This window comes from Aptenodytes patagonicus, chromosome 2 (assembly GCF_965638725.1).
Source record: "Aptenodytes patagonicus chromosome 2, bAptPat1.pri.cur, whole genome shotgun sequence".
Taxonomy (NCBI): domain Eukaryota; kingdom Metazoa; phylum Chordata; class Aves; order Sphenisciformes; family Spheniscidae; genus Aptenodytes; species Aptenodytes patagonicus.
This window is the reverse complement of record NC_134950.1, coordinates 29,468,049-29,486,958: the sequence shown is the minus strand read 5'-3', so window position 1 is coordinate 29,486,958 and position 18,910 is coordinate 29,468,049. Positions and strand designations below refer to the sequence as shown.

The 18,910-nt window shown below is 35.3% G+C and overlaps 1 protein-coding gene across 1 annotated transcript in view; it reads right to left on the bottom strand.

The window, feature by feature from the left end:
* Window positions 1-18,910, bottom strand: part of MMP16 (matrix metallopeptidase 16) — a 182,817-nt gene that overhangs the window by 21,787 nt on the left and 142,120 nt on the right. The gene's annotated exons all lie outside the window — the stretch shown is intronic.

The window sequence follows — 18,910 nt, the reverse complement described above, 5'->3', positions numbered from 1 at the left end:
AAGCCATTTTTTTGCAGTGGCTGCTAACAGTGAAAGGTTGATAGATATAGCTGTAACATTACTACATCAGTCTGATAAGAACTACACTTTGATGACAACTTTACTGTAGTGAAGATTTGCAGTCTTTCCGTGTGATATTAAGTAGAATGGTTAATATTACAGCCAGTTATAGGTGCTAAATCCAGTGTCCTAGTAAATTTCTCTTAGCTTGTTGTCATTTAAAATGGCTTCTCCCTGTGGGATATGCTGTTGCTTTAAGTGAGAGTCATACGGAAGTTGCATTGTTGAGGAATGAGGAATGTTCAAGTTGAGAAATGAGTATGTGACACATCAGGTGGGTGTTGATAAAGATGTCATTGTTGTACCTCTTCAGCTCTTGAAACAGCAACAGTTCCAGTTCATCCAATATTTAGAGATGAAGGATGGGGTAACCAAGTATTTAACTTTTCACACACATTTTTACAGCATTAATATTATATAAAACAAAGCCCCTTAAATGATAAAGAAAGTGTTATTCTGTGAGATATCTGTCACAGTTTTACATGGCAGTTCAGCCTTCTTTCTGTATAGGTCAACTTGCCAAGCAAAACAGATCTGTGCTCTAATGGGAACTGGCACAGCTTAGAGAGAAGATTAATACTTTGCAGGAGCAGGCTTATGATGAACTGTATTCATCATCTTTCCAAACCTGAGATCACAGCTCTCTTTTATTGTTTGTCTTTCCAATGACTCAACAATTTATAAATCTCCACAAAAAGTATTAGCCATACAAATACAAAACAGCTCAATCTATATAAAAAAATACATTTTAATCATGTGCATAAATGAGTCTAAAATTGAAAGAGTTGTTTTGAGTCCCAGATTTCTGAGAACTTTAGTATTAAAAAAAGTTCAAATAGCTTACACAACCTGAAAAATATTATGTTGAAAAGTTGCAATTGTCTGGAAATAATACTACTAAAATCCCTCACATTTTTTCATGTCTAGCTATTTCATTGCTAGTGTAACACAGTTGCACTATTCTTACCTGATTAGATTCTTATTTTTAGCTTTCATTGTTTTTTGATTGTAAGATGTATTATAACATTTAAGGAAGGTCAGCAAAGCAATTTTTTTAGGATTAATTAACTAAATTCCAGTAAGAGAACTGGCAAAAGTGGGGGAATACAACTTAGAGATACAAGTATTTAGGAAGGCCTAACTGAAGCATGTGTTCTGAATGCTGGAACAGATAATGCCAACTTCTGTTATTTTTTATTATAGCATGTAGATAAGACAAGAAGGCTTTGAAAAATTACAATTAGGGGGAATATCCTCAAAGCAGACATTTGGAAGTACTTTTTCATTGAAACAGTAATAAATGCTTGAAATTCATTTTCAGGTCAGATTTTTTAGGCATCATCAATCTAGAAATGACTTAGGGAGGAATGATGTAATGGTAAGTCTCAATAGGCCAAACAGTTCTTTGTCCTCCCCAAATTTCTATAAAACCCTCAAAAGCCAGGCAATATCTCAGAGATCAGTTATTAAAGTTTAAAAAAAGGACAAACAAGTAGCAAGCTGCAGTGATTTAAAACTGCAGTCTTTGTGATATCTGTCACTATCTTCAGTACAATGGAATATTCCAATCTTGTCTTTCTTCACTCCAAGATAGAGATAACCCTTTTTATTTGTCTGAATTTGGTTGCAAAAGCACGTCTTAGAAAACAATGTTTAGTTACAGGAGGGAACATATCCAGCTGTCATAAAATTTCCACCAACTCAGAAGGACATTGATCAAGTTGTGGCTACAAAATACGCAAGATATTTAAAGCTGAACAAAGGCTGACTACTTAGCTGAATAAAAAAGGACATAAATACACACATAATCACTTCATTGAACAAAGGCCATAAATGAAATGTTCAGGCTTTCAGGAGTTTCCCAATACAACACGTATACTCTGGAAAGTCTGGACATCAGTGCTATAGATGAAGCTTATAACATTCTAGGTTGGCTAATGAATCTCAACTTGCAGCTAGTACACCAAAGCAGATCTTGCAAATCACATTACTGTGTTACAAGAGAAGGATTCCTGTAATTCTAATGACAGGAATAATCTTCTTTTGATCAGAATTAAACTACATTGATAAATATTTAATCAATTCTATTGACTTTTTTTTTTCCTAAAAAAAACCAACAACAAAGCAAACAAACAAAAAAACCCACCCAAACTTTAAATGGTCATGGCTATATTCAATAGTTCACAAACTTCCAAGTGTTAAGATAGATGTGGCCAGAGTAGCAAGCAGTCATTTTAGTTTGGGCTAGTACTATCCCATCATAGTGATTTCTGGTATAATGTCAAAGTGTCAGTGGAATGACTTCAGTAAAGAGACTAAACGTATTCTTGAAAGAAACTGACTCTATAATGAACACAGAGTTCACAGTGCAACAAAACGTGTAAAATCAACAAGTCAACAAAGATCCTCTTCTTGAGAATAAGTCACGTTTCGACCTTAGTGATTTGTGGAATATATTTGCATTAACTCATTTTGATAACAAGACCAATAAAATTATATTCTGCAGATTTGGTATTGAGTTGTATGTCAAATTGTGTATTTCATATTTAATATTAGTGATTTGCAGCATAATAGTGAGACTATTCTTATTTAGTTTTTGCTCAAATTCCTTAGCAAACCAATAACATGCCCTGCTATACCACAACTAAAATCTTCACAATAATACAATTATGGCAAAGCTGGAATGTTTGATTCATGCAGCATAGCCCCAGGAATTTGTTTTTAAATATAAATATATATATATATAAAACAATGTCAATACTATGTATCCATAAGCTTTCAACAAGAAATAATTCAAGGTATCTGTCAAGAATTTAATTCAGCAGGGTGTTACTGTGTATACATACCCATCCTGAACTGGCACAGGCCTTTTCACCTGAGACTGATTACAGAAGATCCCCATTCTATCCTATAGTCATTTTAGAGACACTTCCAATAGAAATGGTGTCTAAAATATTATAATGAAAAATCATGAATCTTCAAGATCTTTGCTTTTTTTAATATGTAACTTGTTACTTCCCAAATTCTATAAAGAAATGAGACTACTACTTCTGTACTAATATGACTAGATTAGTGTTCAGTGAGTTACATAAGTAGAATTGATGAGATTTATATGTCTACAATGTAAAAATCTGTTTAGAAATGAATCACCGAACCTGGCACAATAAAGGTCCTTCATAGAGACATTCTAAGGTAAGCTTCACTTGGTTGTTTACTTCTCTACACTGATTATAAAGGGAATCTAGAAACCTGACTCCTGTTTAGGTGTCTGCAAAGTACAAAGTGGGCATCTAAATGCAAGTGAGAGAAATCCCGTCCATTCTCTACTTTTTGTTTCCTGAGTTCAACCTGTCATAATGCAAAGAACATAAAATCATAAGGATGACCATCACAGGGCCATATCAGGGTTCATCTAGGCCTGTATCCTATCTCCAGTGGAGTCACTAGCAAATTAACAGATAAGACTTCAGCCCTGAAGTGGTCAGGAAGTTGGACTAGATGGTCGTTGTAAGTCCTTTCCAACCGCACTATTCTGTTCTGTTCTGTTCTGTTCTGTTCTATTCTATTCTATTCTATTCTATTCTATTCTATGACAATAAAAACAAAGGGATCATGCAAGGACACCTCTTTGATACACTCTCTCAGTCACCCATCACTTGTGGTTCAGGGACCTCCTGAACCAAGCGCGATAATTTTGTGATTAATAGCACTTGATGGACTTTTACTCCTTTGGATTCCTTCTTTAGCACATGCAAACTTAGAGCATCCACAGCCATCTGCAGAAATGTGTGTGACAATTTAACAACCCACAGTGTGAAAAGCCATAAGCAATCAGCAACAGTCACAGCTGTTCGCTGGTGTTCAGCCTTCATTCACTTTATTTCTTTTTCTTTATCACCAAGAATAGCAGCACTTTGACTGCAAGACCTAATCCAAGATCTTTGTTGCTTCATATTAAAACCACCTTGTAGACTGAATCCTTCTGCTTGTTTTCAGGAAAACTTTCTATACTGTAACACATTTGGCCAATATTAAGGATAAAGGATCTGTGGCTTGAAATAAGATCTTCCTGTGCCATTGCCTTTAATGTCTAAATATTCCATTCTGAAGCATAATTGTGAACATAACATACCATGCTCTCTCTTCTGCTGATGGAATCCCATAGACTCCTTATTTTCCTGCTCTATTTTCAGTAGATTTAAATGCCATTGCAATAATCATGAACAATGGGGTATTGCTCATCAGTAAGGACCCTACAGGTTTCCACAGAACTAAAATTTTGGAAATGTATAATTTTAGCATTTTTATGGTCTTATTTAAACAGACAGAAGCAGGCACATGATTTGCCAATAGATATATTTTTAGAGATAGCCAGACCGACAAGAATCAGCAAATATCTGGAAATGTCTGAGAGCAAAACTGGAAGTCTGGATCATTTATATGATTGGGCAAGGTAGGTGTTGGCAGAGGTTGATAGAATAATTTGTTTATGTAAATTGAATTTTCCTGGCTGACTTTCCTATGAACATACTGGACTCAATGGTTTTAGACTGCCAGAGTTCAAACTCTGGAACTCAAGCTAAGAAACTCTAGCATGTGTCTGTAAAGCATGCCAAGGATCTTTCTGAGGTATCAGATGGGATAGGCTCTGCTTATAGAAAGAATGGATCATTTCAGCACATAGAACTAAATGTACTTAATTTGTCTTAAACAGTTATAATTTTATCATCTGCATTTTGATAAACAGGTACAATTACTGAAAATGTGTTTTCAACACAGTTCAGCTATTATTGAAATTCGAAAGAGGCATAGTCCAAGAGAAAGTGTATTCACTCTAAGAAAGCTCTTACACTTGAAGTAAAGAGCTTAAAACAGTTTCTCTGACAAAACACATCTCAGTGTATTTGGTTATAATGAATAAACACAATTTTGTCTCTTTTGAGAAATACTGTGTATTGAAAAACTGTTTGTCTTTTCCACTATGTTGGCTAAATATACTTTTAATTATTTTATTTCCCCAAAACACATTAACTCCTGCAGACAGGTTGAACACATAACTTGTCACATGCACTCCAATTCCAAGCCTGACAAACACATATATTGAATGCATAGCTTTTAGTGTCTTTGCTTGCTGGCTAGCAAATACCTTTTTGTAAACATCTGTAGTTACCCAATAGCTCCAAATATATGGATCACTCCTGTGCAGCTGGGATCTTATATAATAATGGATCATTAAATATTATGACTATAGACATACTAAGTGAATTAAAATTCCCAGTTCAAAAAGGAGAACTGAAACAAACAAACAAACAAAAATCAAAATGGAATTGAAAAGTGATCAATATATATAAGAATCAGAAAATGGGCACCGAGTAAGGAGAGAATGTAAGCTGTTTCAGAAACACTATTATGGATAAAGAGTAATAGTAGGATTCAAATTGAGTGTTATGACATTTGTTTTATTTAGAAGATGGGATACTTCTGAGAAAAAAAGACAATAAAGCTTTTTAGAGGAAAAAAAACCTGAACAGACGTTATAGATAAATCATTCTACACTGTCAGTAAATGCTCTAGCTATTTTTTCCTGTGGATATGTAACCCAGTGATTAGATGAAGGGACTGAAATATAGTACATTGTGTATCATCATAGCAAATACCTTCCTCATAAAAGCACTTCTTTTTAACTACTTGGAGAACCTTGAATGGAATAGTGTACTAAAGTAAAAAAGATCTGGCTCATAATGCATAATTTTCATACTTCATTTTTAGATACAGTCTCCTCCTAATCTTACAACAAACCCATTTTAGCTTTTTAGTGATGATTGTGTTAAATTGTTCTTCATGTTTGATTCTATGAGCTCTTTTAGCAAAGTTTCTAAACCAAAAAGATTGTAACTTTCCTTTTATTTATTTCTATTTGATGCTGGTAAGCATTGTTGCCATCTCTTTTTTTTTTTTTTTCAAATGAACATTTAAATCTGTACTCCTAGGAATAATTAATTTCAATTTCAGTATTTATTCTCACCTTAAACATCTTTCAGGTTCCTTAAGGGACACAACTGATGGGTAGGATAATTAAAAATAATCTCCAGATATTTCAGTTCATCCATAATACACAAACTAGTGGAGTTTTTAGTGCAAAATTAATGGAGCTATCTTCTCTCAGCACCTCATTTTCTCCTGCGTCTCTGGACCAACAACCATTGCCAACAATAAAACATTAATTTGCTACAAAATCTCTAGAGCTCTGCCCTTTATTTTATACCTAATGAACTCTATCTGCAATTCTGTAACGACATGTGACACTGACTCAGAGGTCCAAATGATATCCACTAAAAACAGAAAGACTGCCCAATGTGATAGACATTCTAAAAAATCTACAAAGACCTATGAAGAAGAAAAAATTGGAAACCTTTCAGGTGGTAACTTTTGTAACTACTTGGAGATGAGGATTAAGCTGACTTTAGCAGAAGTTAGGTTTTGTGCTGGTCTTACAAGGAATCTTAAAACTCACTGTAGGTACACAAGGCAGGAAAAGATTTAAGGCAGACAGTGGGATAGGTGGAAAACAAGGACAAATCACAAATGTAAATTATAATATTTTGACGATGATTATAAAAATGTGGGTGAAACCCCCAGTAATTTGTGAAATACCCTTGCATTGTACAGCAAATATCTCTGTGTGAATTTCTCTCAGTCAATACTGACACTGACTTGATATTAAAGTATATATATAGTGCTGTTAAGGGTATTCCACCACCAAAAGATGGAATGAGATGCAAAACTGAAAAATTTAATATCTACAGCTGCTAGAGAGAGAAGTTTTACTATGGTTGCGTTCCACAGGATCACTGCTTGGCCTATTTAATTTAAAAAAAAAAAAGGCAAATAAACATAATACTTCTGCCCTAAATCAACGTTAATCAAATGTTGAACTCCAGTTAATACTGTAGCTTAATATTATTGACAAAATACATCAAGATTTCACATTGGGTCATGTCTTCTCCCATAAGCTACCTCTGACCATGTGCAAAAGCAAGCCTTTGTCAATGGAAGATTAAGCATACCCAGCAGCTATGCAAAGCAGGAGCAGCAGACTGAAACATTCAGACAAATGAGTATCCTTATAATTTTTTCCCATCTGATTATTGCAAAAAAAAGCCAGTGGTAAATAATATACTAAGCTGTTTAGTAACTTTAAATTATTCTCTTACAGAGAAAGAAGAGTTCCAGTTGTGTGCACAGAAACTTACCAGAGGACAGAACCTGCAGACTATATTTCAAGACTGTGATTCAGGAGAGAATGAAGTTCCCCTACTACACGCCTTTATGGGAGTATTAAGAAACTTCCAGAATTTAGGAAATGCAAGGTATATTTATTGTATCTAAGTCAAAATAAATCGGGAATATCCTTTTAAAAATCTTGATCTGAAAAGGCACTTTTCCACATCTACTTCATCAGTTCATATGAATTTCACCAGGGGATCTCAATGATGGTAATACTGGGCCTGCAGCATGTGGGATTAAAGGCTTTGTTCCTACTCATTTGGGGAATCCCATTATTTCTTTAATAACATCCATTTTCAACATTCCAAATTTGGAATTTATAGCATTTAATTCAAAGGACACCACTGCACAGAATAGGCAAAAAAAGAATAAAATATTTTTGAGCAACTTTCTGTGAAATAATTTTCATGGAGCAGAAAAAAAGAAGTTACAGTCCAGGGGAATTAAATGTAGAAAAAATATTAGCACAATTCAGCTATGAGAATGATTGCTGAAATTATCTTTCTTTTCTGTTTTGCATTTTTTTTTCAATATAGAATTTGCAAGGAAACTTACAGATTAGCCCTACTTCAGTTCCTGCTTAATTCCACAGCAGAAAACAATTGGCTCTAGTGAGACTGGAATCAGACATTAAATGGATGCTGCTAATCGAGCTCATTTTAGGAAACAATTAACTAAATGGACTACTCTATACACACACAGAACTTTAGCTCAGCTTATTATTAAGCTGATTCACATTAAGAACAAAGCAAGCTCCTTTAAAACTATGAAGGACTGTTATCCGTTCATTAACAGATGAATGTATAATGCATTGAAGATGACTTATTTGAACTTCTAGAAACAATTCATCTTTCCTAAGAGAAAGATGCTGAGACAACAGCATGGTTGTAATAGGGTAAAAATGTGGTCTGAGAACCACTGTGAGAAGTCAGAGCACTTAACACCCCTCAGGAAAACCTCAACACCTCCTATGTTGAGATCCTGAATCTGATCATCTCCTCACTGGAGACGAGACCAACTCACTGGATTCAAAACAAAGGGATGCAAAAACATCACCAAATGCTATTGCTAGTTCTGTTGCTTCTTTATGTTCCTAAACAAGGAATGTACTTCCTTGATGCAATTTATTATCCACTGTTAATTGCCATTTATTATTGGCATCTAATCAGACATTGAAGCATTCCTCCAGACAATTAAAGCCATTGTTTCTTATGATTTTCTTCTTAACAACATGTTAATGCTAACCAACACCATGAGCAAAAGAACTAACTGCTGTGACTCAGAGTAGGAGCAAATAAAAAACTGGTAAACTTACCCATTTGTTGTTTATGGGAAGTACTACACGGAGCCCGCTTTAAAGTGTTTGTCTTCAGCTAAGCCACTGACATGAAAAGTTCACTGGTGTAAATACATCTTCAAGTGGAAAAACTATCTAGTGATTTTATCGAGGAAATCTTTGCTAAGGAGTAGCATATATTTTTTCTAGTATCTGTTCTTATCTGTTTTTCTATATGTAACTGACAAAGTAAAGTCAAGTCAAGTAGTTTATTCAAGGTCAAAAATGGCTCTGTTTATATTAAAATCTACCTTCTTGGCTTCATATTCTGAGTCCTAACTATAGACCTGAATAGCTTCTTTTGCTCATTTGAGATATGTGCAAAACTGTTTTTCATTGCTCATGCTGAAATCTATAGCTATGCTTTAAAAAAAAAGCTACAGTAATCCAGAAATTAGGCTTCAAAGATTAGGGAAAATATGAAAAATAACATTTCTTTTTCCAAAGGAGTCAAAGGGCTATGGCACTCCATATACACTCCAACTCTCTTCACAAGAGAAACCTCTTTTTTCCCCCCTCATTTATAAACGGCTGTATAGATCTCCTTCACAAACACTATACACAAGAAAATTGTAATGTGCACTCTTGCTCATCCCAAATTTGGTTTATGCACCACCAGGACAACAGGATGTAACAAGAGGAACTATCACTGAAGCTGGAGCAAAAATGGCTCCTTTGCATTCAACATCAAATTCTAAAGTATGGTCGAATAACCAAAACATTGGTAATCCCTCTGAAACCTCTCCTGACTTTTTGTAGTAATTTTAATAAAGTACTACCAGCTGCATCCCAGTTTTCCCACTTCTAGTGCTGCACAGTAGTAGATCCAAGATGCAGAGTTTCTCCTCCTATATTCTACCTTTGAATTTCTTCTTTTCTCTGTAAGCTTCCTTCTTTTACTCTTTCTCTAATGCATACTTTGGCCACTTGTATGGGGTGTCGGTGCCCAGGTGCTGGCAGGGGGAGCTGCAGGGGCGGCCTCTGTGGGGGAGGCCAGGGCTGCCCCGTGTTGGACACAGCCGGTTCCAGCCGGTTCCAGCCGGTTCCAGTGAACCCACCTCAGGACAAGCTGAGCCCCTCAGCCAAGCTGCTGCTGCCTCTGTGGTAATGTATTTAAGAAAGGGCAAAAGCATTGCTCCCCACTCAGCGTTTTTTTATATTCAAAACACTTCCATGTTCAGCAGCAGATTTGAGGAATTTCTGACTTTATTTCCAATACACAAAGAGAAATATTTTATGCCTGACAACAAGCTATGCAAAAATTCTGCAGTTCTTCAATAAACTTTGAAAAACACCCATTCATATTTAGACTAGATTCTGCACATCACTTTCGTGCTATATTTTTCTCATTTGAAAGACAACATTCATTGTTCAATTATTTCAAAAAGGTGTTATTTTGTCTAAAATCATCAACATAAAAGGAATAAAAAATTATTAATATTTTTAGACTATAACTGTGAGGTTCATTTTGGGTATTGGATGTTGAATTTTTGCTAAATATCTTGCATATTACAAGGCAAATATGAAAAAAAGTGCACAATACTGTGAACTTACATTACCTCTTCCTAAACAAAATATAACAAAATATTCAGCCAAGACCTCATGCAGTTTGGTCATTTGCTGTGCAGAAATGGTTTTGGACATCTATTTGGCTGACTATTAGTATATCGAAATACTCTGTGTGCTTCCTTGAATATTGAATGTATAAGACATACACAGACACACAAAGAAAATCAGCTCTTAAAAATAGATCTTAAGCTTAAAAAAATGCCAAAAGAGGCCATTAATTTTTTTTTTTTTTTTTTTTTTTTTTTTAAGGAAACAGGCTTGGTATAATTCAGAGAGAACTGCCAGAGAAATGGCCTCTTTAAATGAAGGTAGTGAACGTACCCTACTTGCAGAGACATCCACAATCTTGGCTATAGTTCTCTTTTGGAAGACTTGTCTTGATTTAAATTCTGGCCCTTTCCTGTCTCTGCTCAGATGAGTGCAGTAACTAACTGCAGTAACTAACTTAGTTTCATCACCACTGCAAAGGGCACATGATTGCTGTCACCATTTCCAGTGCAGATGAAAACAGTTTTTTAAAAAAAAATCTTCTCTACATTTCAAACTGACAAATTTACATGAATGAAACAAATTCATTCCAAAATAAACATCTCAAGACTGCTATTAGTATTTGGTGTTCTATGGAAGTAATTAATTTAAGAACACTTTGATGTACATTTGGATAATATTTAATTTTGAAATATTGTATCCTCATTTTGTTACAGCTCTGTTCTCATCAGTAAATGATTCTTTCATTATATCTTTTCTTTTAATTCTTTCAGTCTTAATCAAATATGTATTTTATAATTTCTTCATTACCAAATTTTGTTGAACTTTTTAATAAAATTTTTGATGCATATCCATCTGTCCTCTCTATTTTTCCTGTGTAGACAGTAGCAATGGCATTTATCCATTTCTTTTCTTTGTATACATTAACCTTTCAAAACTACTCTGAAGCAATCAAAACCTGTAAGTATCTATAGAATACTTTCAGTTCAAGGAAAAACTGTAATGCAGAATATTTTTTAAATATGCTACAGAGTCTTTGGTTACCACCAGCGGCTGGGTGACACTAGATCTTATATCAACCATGAAACTCAGCAATCTTAGAGACCCTTAACAGCACCATAGGTTGATCTGGGCCTTATGTGGAAGATTACCATGTACTATATCACTATCATATACTTCCAAGAGCCCTTGGCTTTTCCTGGAAAATCTTCCACATCAGAACTTGTCCAGTGTATCTATTTGGATTACAAGTCTGACAGCTACAGACCTTGCACCATGGTGCAGCTGGAGATGATATTGCGCAGTGCTATTGCTTTTCTGATGTGTCCCAGGACATATTAACGGTAACAACTCCGGTATGAGAGTCATGTTATCAATGCTTTATCTATGCCAACTGATCATTCAATTAAAAAAAAAGAAAAAATAACTATCTCCCTTTGGGTGGGTTTCTGTATTCCTAACTGAATTCAGCATTTCAATTCATTCTGATTTTGTGCAAATAACTAAAATGGCTGCGACTCTATAAAATGTTCCCATTGCCACATGATGATGATCCAATATGAAGAAACAAACAGACAGCCATAAAAGAGGCACAATAAAGACCTCTAAAGACATCAAATCTAGGCTTGCAGCCAGGAATCTCTGGAATGCTCACATTCCCTCTAATGCTCTGTAGGTAACAGCACATGCACATGAAGTGCTGCACAAACCCCTTCATCCACAGGATGAACATTAGGCCTTTACAGAGCAGTTGACTCTTTATTTCCCCAGTAGTAATTGCACTTTGAGCCTACAAAACCATCTGTAAATTTTCTTGAACCCAGGTCTGTTGCCTGTACCCATAGGGAGTTCACATAAAAGTCAATGAGTTCCATGAGTTCATGGAGCGATGGTGCGTTCTGCACAATCGAAAGATAAGAAAATTGGGCATTTTTTATTATAAAAAAATTACTAATTTTCTTTATTAAAACTGAAAAACTTTCTCCTAGCATTGAGAAAAAAGTGTTCTGCTGAGGTATATGTTATATTTAAACTGTAAATATTCTAACAATGATGTCTCAAATGGAAAAAGTATGACAGTATACATGTGCCTGTCTATGTAATATAATCCAAACAAGGGATTCTTGATAGATCCATCTTTGAAACCAGGCAGGTATATAGTAGGGGCTAAACAATGAAAAGGGGTGAAAAGGATTAATAAGTAGTTGCATAACAATATGAGGTGAAGATGCCTGCTTTGCAGTAGCTATCCTTGTGTCGTTACAAATAATACTATAAAACTGAGTTGGAATGAAGATTGGCTTTCTGAGAGGTCTGCATTTATACAGGTTGTGTCAACACATGATCATGGTTCTTGGAAATATCACAGGATATATGATGAATATAATGTTCAAATGAGGTAAGTCTCCTTTTCCATTTACCAACACCTACTTCTTGGTACTTCTCTTACACTAACACATTCCCCTCTTGATGCGCTCGGTGGGAAACTAAATAACCAATACTTTTCTATGACAGTTTGCTAGCTTAAATCTGATAAACCTGTGAGCCTCTATTCTATTTGAAAGCTCAGTAATACTAATTTTACAACTCTTTTGATTCCCCAAGTCATTGCTGATATTATATGTCATACTCTCCACTTTTCTTCCACTCTTTTACAGCCTCTTTTACTGTTTCATTAAAATAAAGAATATCAAGAACATTGGACTACCTTTTTCCCTTTAATGAAATTGTCAAGAGGATTTGAAAACATGTGCAATTCCCTAGAAATATACAGGATATCAGCATAAAAGTATTTTCAAGATTCTTTTCCCAGCTGCACAGTATTTCCTAGCACTATGCTATATTTCCTTACCAACAATAGCACAGACCTTAGAACAGAAATCTTCCTGGAGAAGACCAAGTGTACCACCTAGGATCCTATAGAAAAATTAAGGATTTTTTCCCACAGTTGTTTGTAATTTATTTTTTCTATCCATCTTGGGCCATGAGAAGAGAATAAGGAACATTTGGGTTTGTGTGCCTACATTTTTTTCTGTAATTTTTTTCCCCCTCAGAATTATACTCTATTTCTCATCAGTCTGAAATTTTTGACTCCACATTTGTAAGGAAAAGACATACAAATATGTGAAAAAGGTCCAGGACAGACTTATCTTTGTCAAGCAAAACAGACCAACCGTTCTAATGAATCAGAATAATTGTGTTTTCTCTACTTGTCTGCCCTTATCACTTTATCACTTGTAATATGATGCTTCACCATCTGCCTGAGGGGTGAGCAGACTATTTTAACAACTACTACAAATACGTCTGAGTCATCAGGCTCTCTGTAACGACTCGGGCACTCCCTGAAAATCAAAAAGGCCAGAGGAGAGCAAACTCAACTCCCTTTCTTTATTTTTACCCCCAAAACATAGGGATTAAATCAGCATGGAATGGAGGCTATGGGCCTAGATAACCAAAAGTTACTGACAATCCAAGAGAAGGTATGACCTGCTTCATCAAAATTTCTAGATGCAGGCAGGGAAAACACTGAAAGAATTCAAATGGAGAAATTATGATTAAGCCAAAGCCATAAATACTTGTTTCTAGTTTCTTTAACCCAGCTGGATACCACTGGCAAACCAAGAAGATTGGAAAACTCCAAATAGAGCACAGAAGGATTCACTCAGTAAAAAATAATGTTCACCTACATAAATAAGCCTGTGGCTTGTGAACTATGGCATGTCTAGGAGATCATTTAGCATAATTTCCAGCTACAGAAAGCTTCTAAGTCTCTTTTCACTGTGGAAATAAAATATGAGTCATTATCATTCACTCCTGTTGGCCAAAAGCTTGTGAAGACCTGGGAGTAACAAACTATATCCACCAAGATTAGCCAAAACCAGCTATCAAAAATCTATTCTTGATATTGTAGGAACACAGAAATTAGCACTCCAGATATTTTTCCTAGGTGTAATTCAGTTTTCATTTCCTTTAAGCAGTGATCTTTTTACTCTAGAATGAATTGTGATATATTTATGTTAATATTTATATGATTTATCACTGTATCACCTGTCTTTTCATATTTCTGTCGTACCCATAAATTCATACACATCTGTGTTTCTCTCCATATGCATATGTATGTCCCTGCCCATGGCAGGGGGGTTGGACTAGATGATCTTTGAAGGTCTCTTTCAACCCAAACCATTCTATGATTCTATGGCTAATAATAGGAAAGCATTCACAAGAAAGTAAGAGGAAAAAAACATTTAAAGAATAAATGAAAATTGGGCAAAATGTTCCTAATAGAACAGTAACATTACAAGTTGTAAAGAAAGATGGATGTCAGTGGGTGAGGACATAGCATGAGCTGATGGAAACCATAATGTATGTGTCACACACATACACAACACATGAAAACAGCTGTGTCGGTAACTCTCACATTGACATTTGTTACCTCTCTGAAGACCTAAAATAATCATGTCCCTCCCTTGAAGCTTCATCGTCACTGAAGCCAAGTTTCATGGTTTTGCAATACAGATGTAATTCAATGAGATCCTAAGTGCAGACACAGTATGTGCTCATCCCACCACTTACCCTGTCTGCCTGCCTTCCCCACACTGCACATTACATGGATTCTCCGAGGAGACCAAAAGAAGGTGCAGTGCCCTGATGAGTCATGTCAGAACCACAGGTGGGAACAAGAAACAGTGTCTAATTTAAGTATTTCCTCCTGGTTGAAGTCGTTTAGGACAGTCCATGCATAAACAAGAGACTGAAGCTGTTCTAACCAGGCTGGGGCTCTCAAGAGTGTATCCCACTCCTTTAACACACTGTGTAGGGGAAATGGAAGAGGACCTACCCTACTCATTTCAGGGCCATACCACCTCTGTCCATATATTCATACCTTTAACAAGTAGATGTGAAAAGATGTATATCAGTCTTCAAAACTGCATGGGTTGGTATACCTAAATGTAAGATTTCTGAAATCACAAAGTAGAAAACATGTAGTTATTCAGGTCAGAGCTGTGGTTTCTTTGCAAAAGGAACCAGACATTTGTAAACAATGTAAGAATGCATTTAATTTCATACATGCCAACCTTTCTAAATGTAAATAAGTATATATTTCTCTTAAGCTTATTTTTTTGTTCCTGTATTATGCTCAGTGGCCATGGAAGTCAACTAATGCAATACCCTGAAGGCAAAAATGTCCCAATCTTTTGCCCCAAAATATAGCTATTGTAATTGTGCAATTGAGGAGATAAGTATTCTGAGATAGATTGAAACTAATGAACTAGCTAACTAAACACTTAGGTAACAGACCAACAGGAGGCTCTTTGTAAATCATCAAATGGCTTACAAAAGTCCACACGAGTCACTTGTAAAGAGCAAGATGTGCAGACTAGGGCATAACCAAATTCAAATTTTAAAAATATACAACATGAGTTTGAATATATGTGGCTGATAACTCAATCTTTCCTGTTGATTAGGGTATGAATTAAGCAATTGTTGTGGTTTAATCCAGCAGGCAGCTAAACACCACACAGCCGTTCGCTCACTCCCCCTACTACAGTGCAATGGGGGAGAAGACTGAAACAAAAAAAAAATAAAATTCATGGGTTGAGATAAAGACAGTTTAATAGGACAGAAAAGGAAGGGAAAATAATAATAATGATAAAAGAACATACAAACTAAGTGATGCAAAATGCAATTGCTCACCACCCACTGACCAATGCCCAGCTAGTTCCCGAGCAGCAGTCACTGCCCCCTGGCCAACTCCTCTCAGTTTATATACTGAGCATGACATCATATGGTATGGAATACCCCTTTGACCATTTGAGTCAGCTGTCCTGGCCGTGCCCCCTCCCAGCTTCTTGCTGGCAGGGCATGAGAAGCTGAAAAATCCTTGACTAGTGTAAGCACTACCTAGCAACAACTAAAACATCGGTGTGTTATCAACATTATTCTCATCCTAAATCCAAAACACAGCACTGTACCAGCTACTAGGAAGAAAATTAACTCTATCCCAGCCAAAACCAGGACAACAATAAGCTCTGATAAGCTGTTAACATGAAAATAGGGGAAGATATGATGTAAGAAACTCTGTAAGTGAATGTATGGGGCTTATTTTGGATTCAAGCCACTGCAAGCTAAGATGCTAATATATGCTGTTTGATCTCAGTTTAATGCTTGTGATCTATGAAATTGCACTGACAACAAAAATAAAAAGATCTGGGTACCAAATCTAGCTTTGAGTAGCATGGGGCAAGGCTAAGTAAATCTTCTCCCCCATGGAAGTGGCAGTATTAGAAAAAGACTGTAGAAGTTCCTGTTGTAATCAGTGGGTGAATAGCAATATTCTTGGAGTGACTCAGCTTTGAGGTGGACAGCAATGGCCAAAGAGAAAAACAGGCCATTGAGAGTGGCATATCCAGCAAAGAGCAGACAACAGTGACATCTGTCATGACAACACAAGTATGAAAATGGTGGATATTCAATTGCCTTTGCTCACTGTCTCTGTCACTCAGATACAGGGTGAGTGATCATGAGTGATCATCACTCAGATCATGAAGAAAGTGAAGGAATTTCTAACAGTGAATATGCAATATTGTAAATTACATCTGATTACAGGTAAGCTGGGAATGTACAATTTGAAGCAGTAAATGACTGTGGATGTTATAAATGGCTGGTCAGACATCACTCTAAAACATCAGCAAAGGCTCCATAGTGATAAGAGAGGAGAAACGGCTGGTGAACTGTTAGGGAGAATGGGAAATCTCTGTCATTGTCAAGTATAACCTTTGACCTAATACAGTCTATTCTCCTCAGTGAAAATATTCTCACTGGACAGATATGTCAAATCATTAATTAAAATGACCTCTGTCTCATTTTGATTTATAGACTGGACAAGTAGTATAATCAAAATTGATTTTGTATAGAAAAACAGTTTTTGATTTCATATGCTTGCTATTACAAGCTAATCTGCTGTTTCTTGTGTTATTTTACCTAATATGTATTACTCAAAATAGATAGTCTCCTTGTCATGTCAAAGGTACTTAATTCCAAGTAAAATCTCAAATCTGTTACAGTCAATGGAATTTTTTCCCATTACTTTTAACTGGGCCAAGTTTTCACTCAGTAGGCAAGGAAGACAACACTTAAAAAAATATTGAAGCTATAGCTTATAAAAGAAGAAGAAAATATAGGATTTAAATAAATATCTGTTATAACTTTTTGATATTTTTCAATAGATTTTCAATAGTGTGAATAGTGTTTCATCGATTTGTTGAAAAAATAAACATAGATGTTGTTCTAAGTTATTTAAGACCTCAACTGTTTAGTAGTGCAGTGTTTTGCATAGGAAATGACCAATCCAGAGGAACAAATGAAATTAGTTTCTTTTCATTTAAATGCCTGCTAAACTTCTGCATTGTGGACCCTCAACCCCTCAAAAGGGAAAAAAAAAAAAAAGAAACAAAGAAATTAAAAATACACAAATACTTCTGGAATATAAAGCTTTAGCTGTAAATCAAGATTAAGCAAATATTTCCAAGAATGATCAATACCACTGCTTGAAAAAGCTTATATTACAAGCCATTCCAATTGTTTCCCAAAATGTTTACCTAAATTAGTTGAAAGGCCACAATTTTTTACAACAAGAAATTTTAATTAAGCCTTGTGCTTGAAGTGTTTCTGCAATTATTCCCTTTGGTTCCATTAGGATGTAGCCCCAATTAAAATGTAGTGTTAATATTACAGGATAACACTTGCTGGTGGTACAAAATTGAAGATATGCCTCCATATAATTTTAGATTATTCCTTGCTGTGAGTTTTTGCAATTATTTTTTGTCAATAATGCTTTTTTCTATTCTCTTGCCAATGAAATATTTTTAATCAGTTCACTCAAACACTGAGTCTCTGAAAACAGGCAAGTTCTTCAAAATTAAATACCTTTTGTACCCTAGTATTCAGTTAAAGCTTTTTGTTAGTCATTTTTGTTGTAGGAAAATACCAAGTGAAAAATTAATAGGGTCACAGGATTCTCTGACTGTAGCAAGCAAATATTGTAACTGTGAGGGAAAAAAAAATCAGGATTTGATCTTTCAACTTCAATTCACATCGTTAGTCCTTACTCAAGTGATTATGCCCACTGAGGGCTTATGTGCATATATTTTCGCCATTGAGATTCTCTGTCTAGGCTTTAGTTAGTCATAAGAAGTAAATTTGCCAGATCAAAGTCTTCCACGTGCATTTGTTTATCTGTATTTTTAATGTCTTTCACTTATTTAATAGTGCCATGCAGAACTATAATTGTTCTGTATTTCTTGCATTTGATAGTATATAAAACTTGTTCTGATCGAAAGCACAATTAAGTTAACGGTCAACTAGATTTCAGAACAACCTCTTGACATACGGGGAGAAAAAAGGAACAGTTATATTCAATAACTAAGAAAAATAGCAATTCTAAATACACAAGTAACACCATACAAGCATGCTATCATTTGTTGGAGAATCCTGTGGATTATTTTTCGGGGATCAAGAAAAAGTCATAATTCTATTTTTTATTTAGTATTGTTACAAGTACTTTCTTAAGAATATATAAAAATTTGACCCACTCTATCCTTTTGCATAAAGAGAGTAACAAAGATTTTAGATTCTGCCAATTCCACTCCATTAAAAAAAAAAAAACAACAA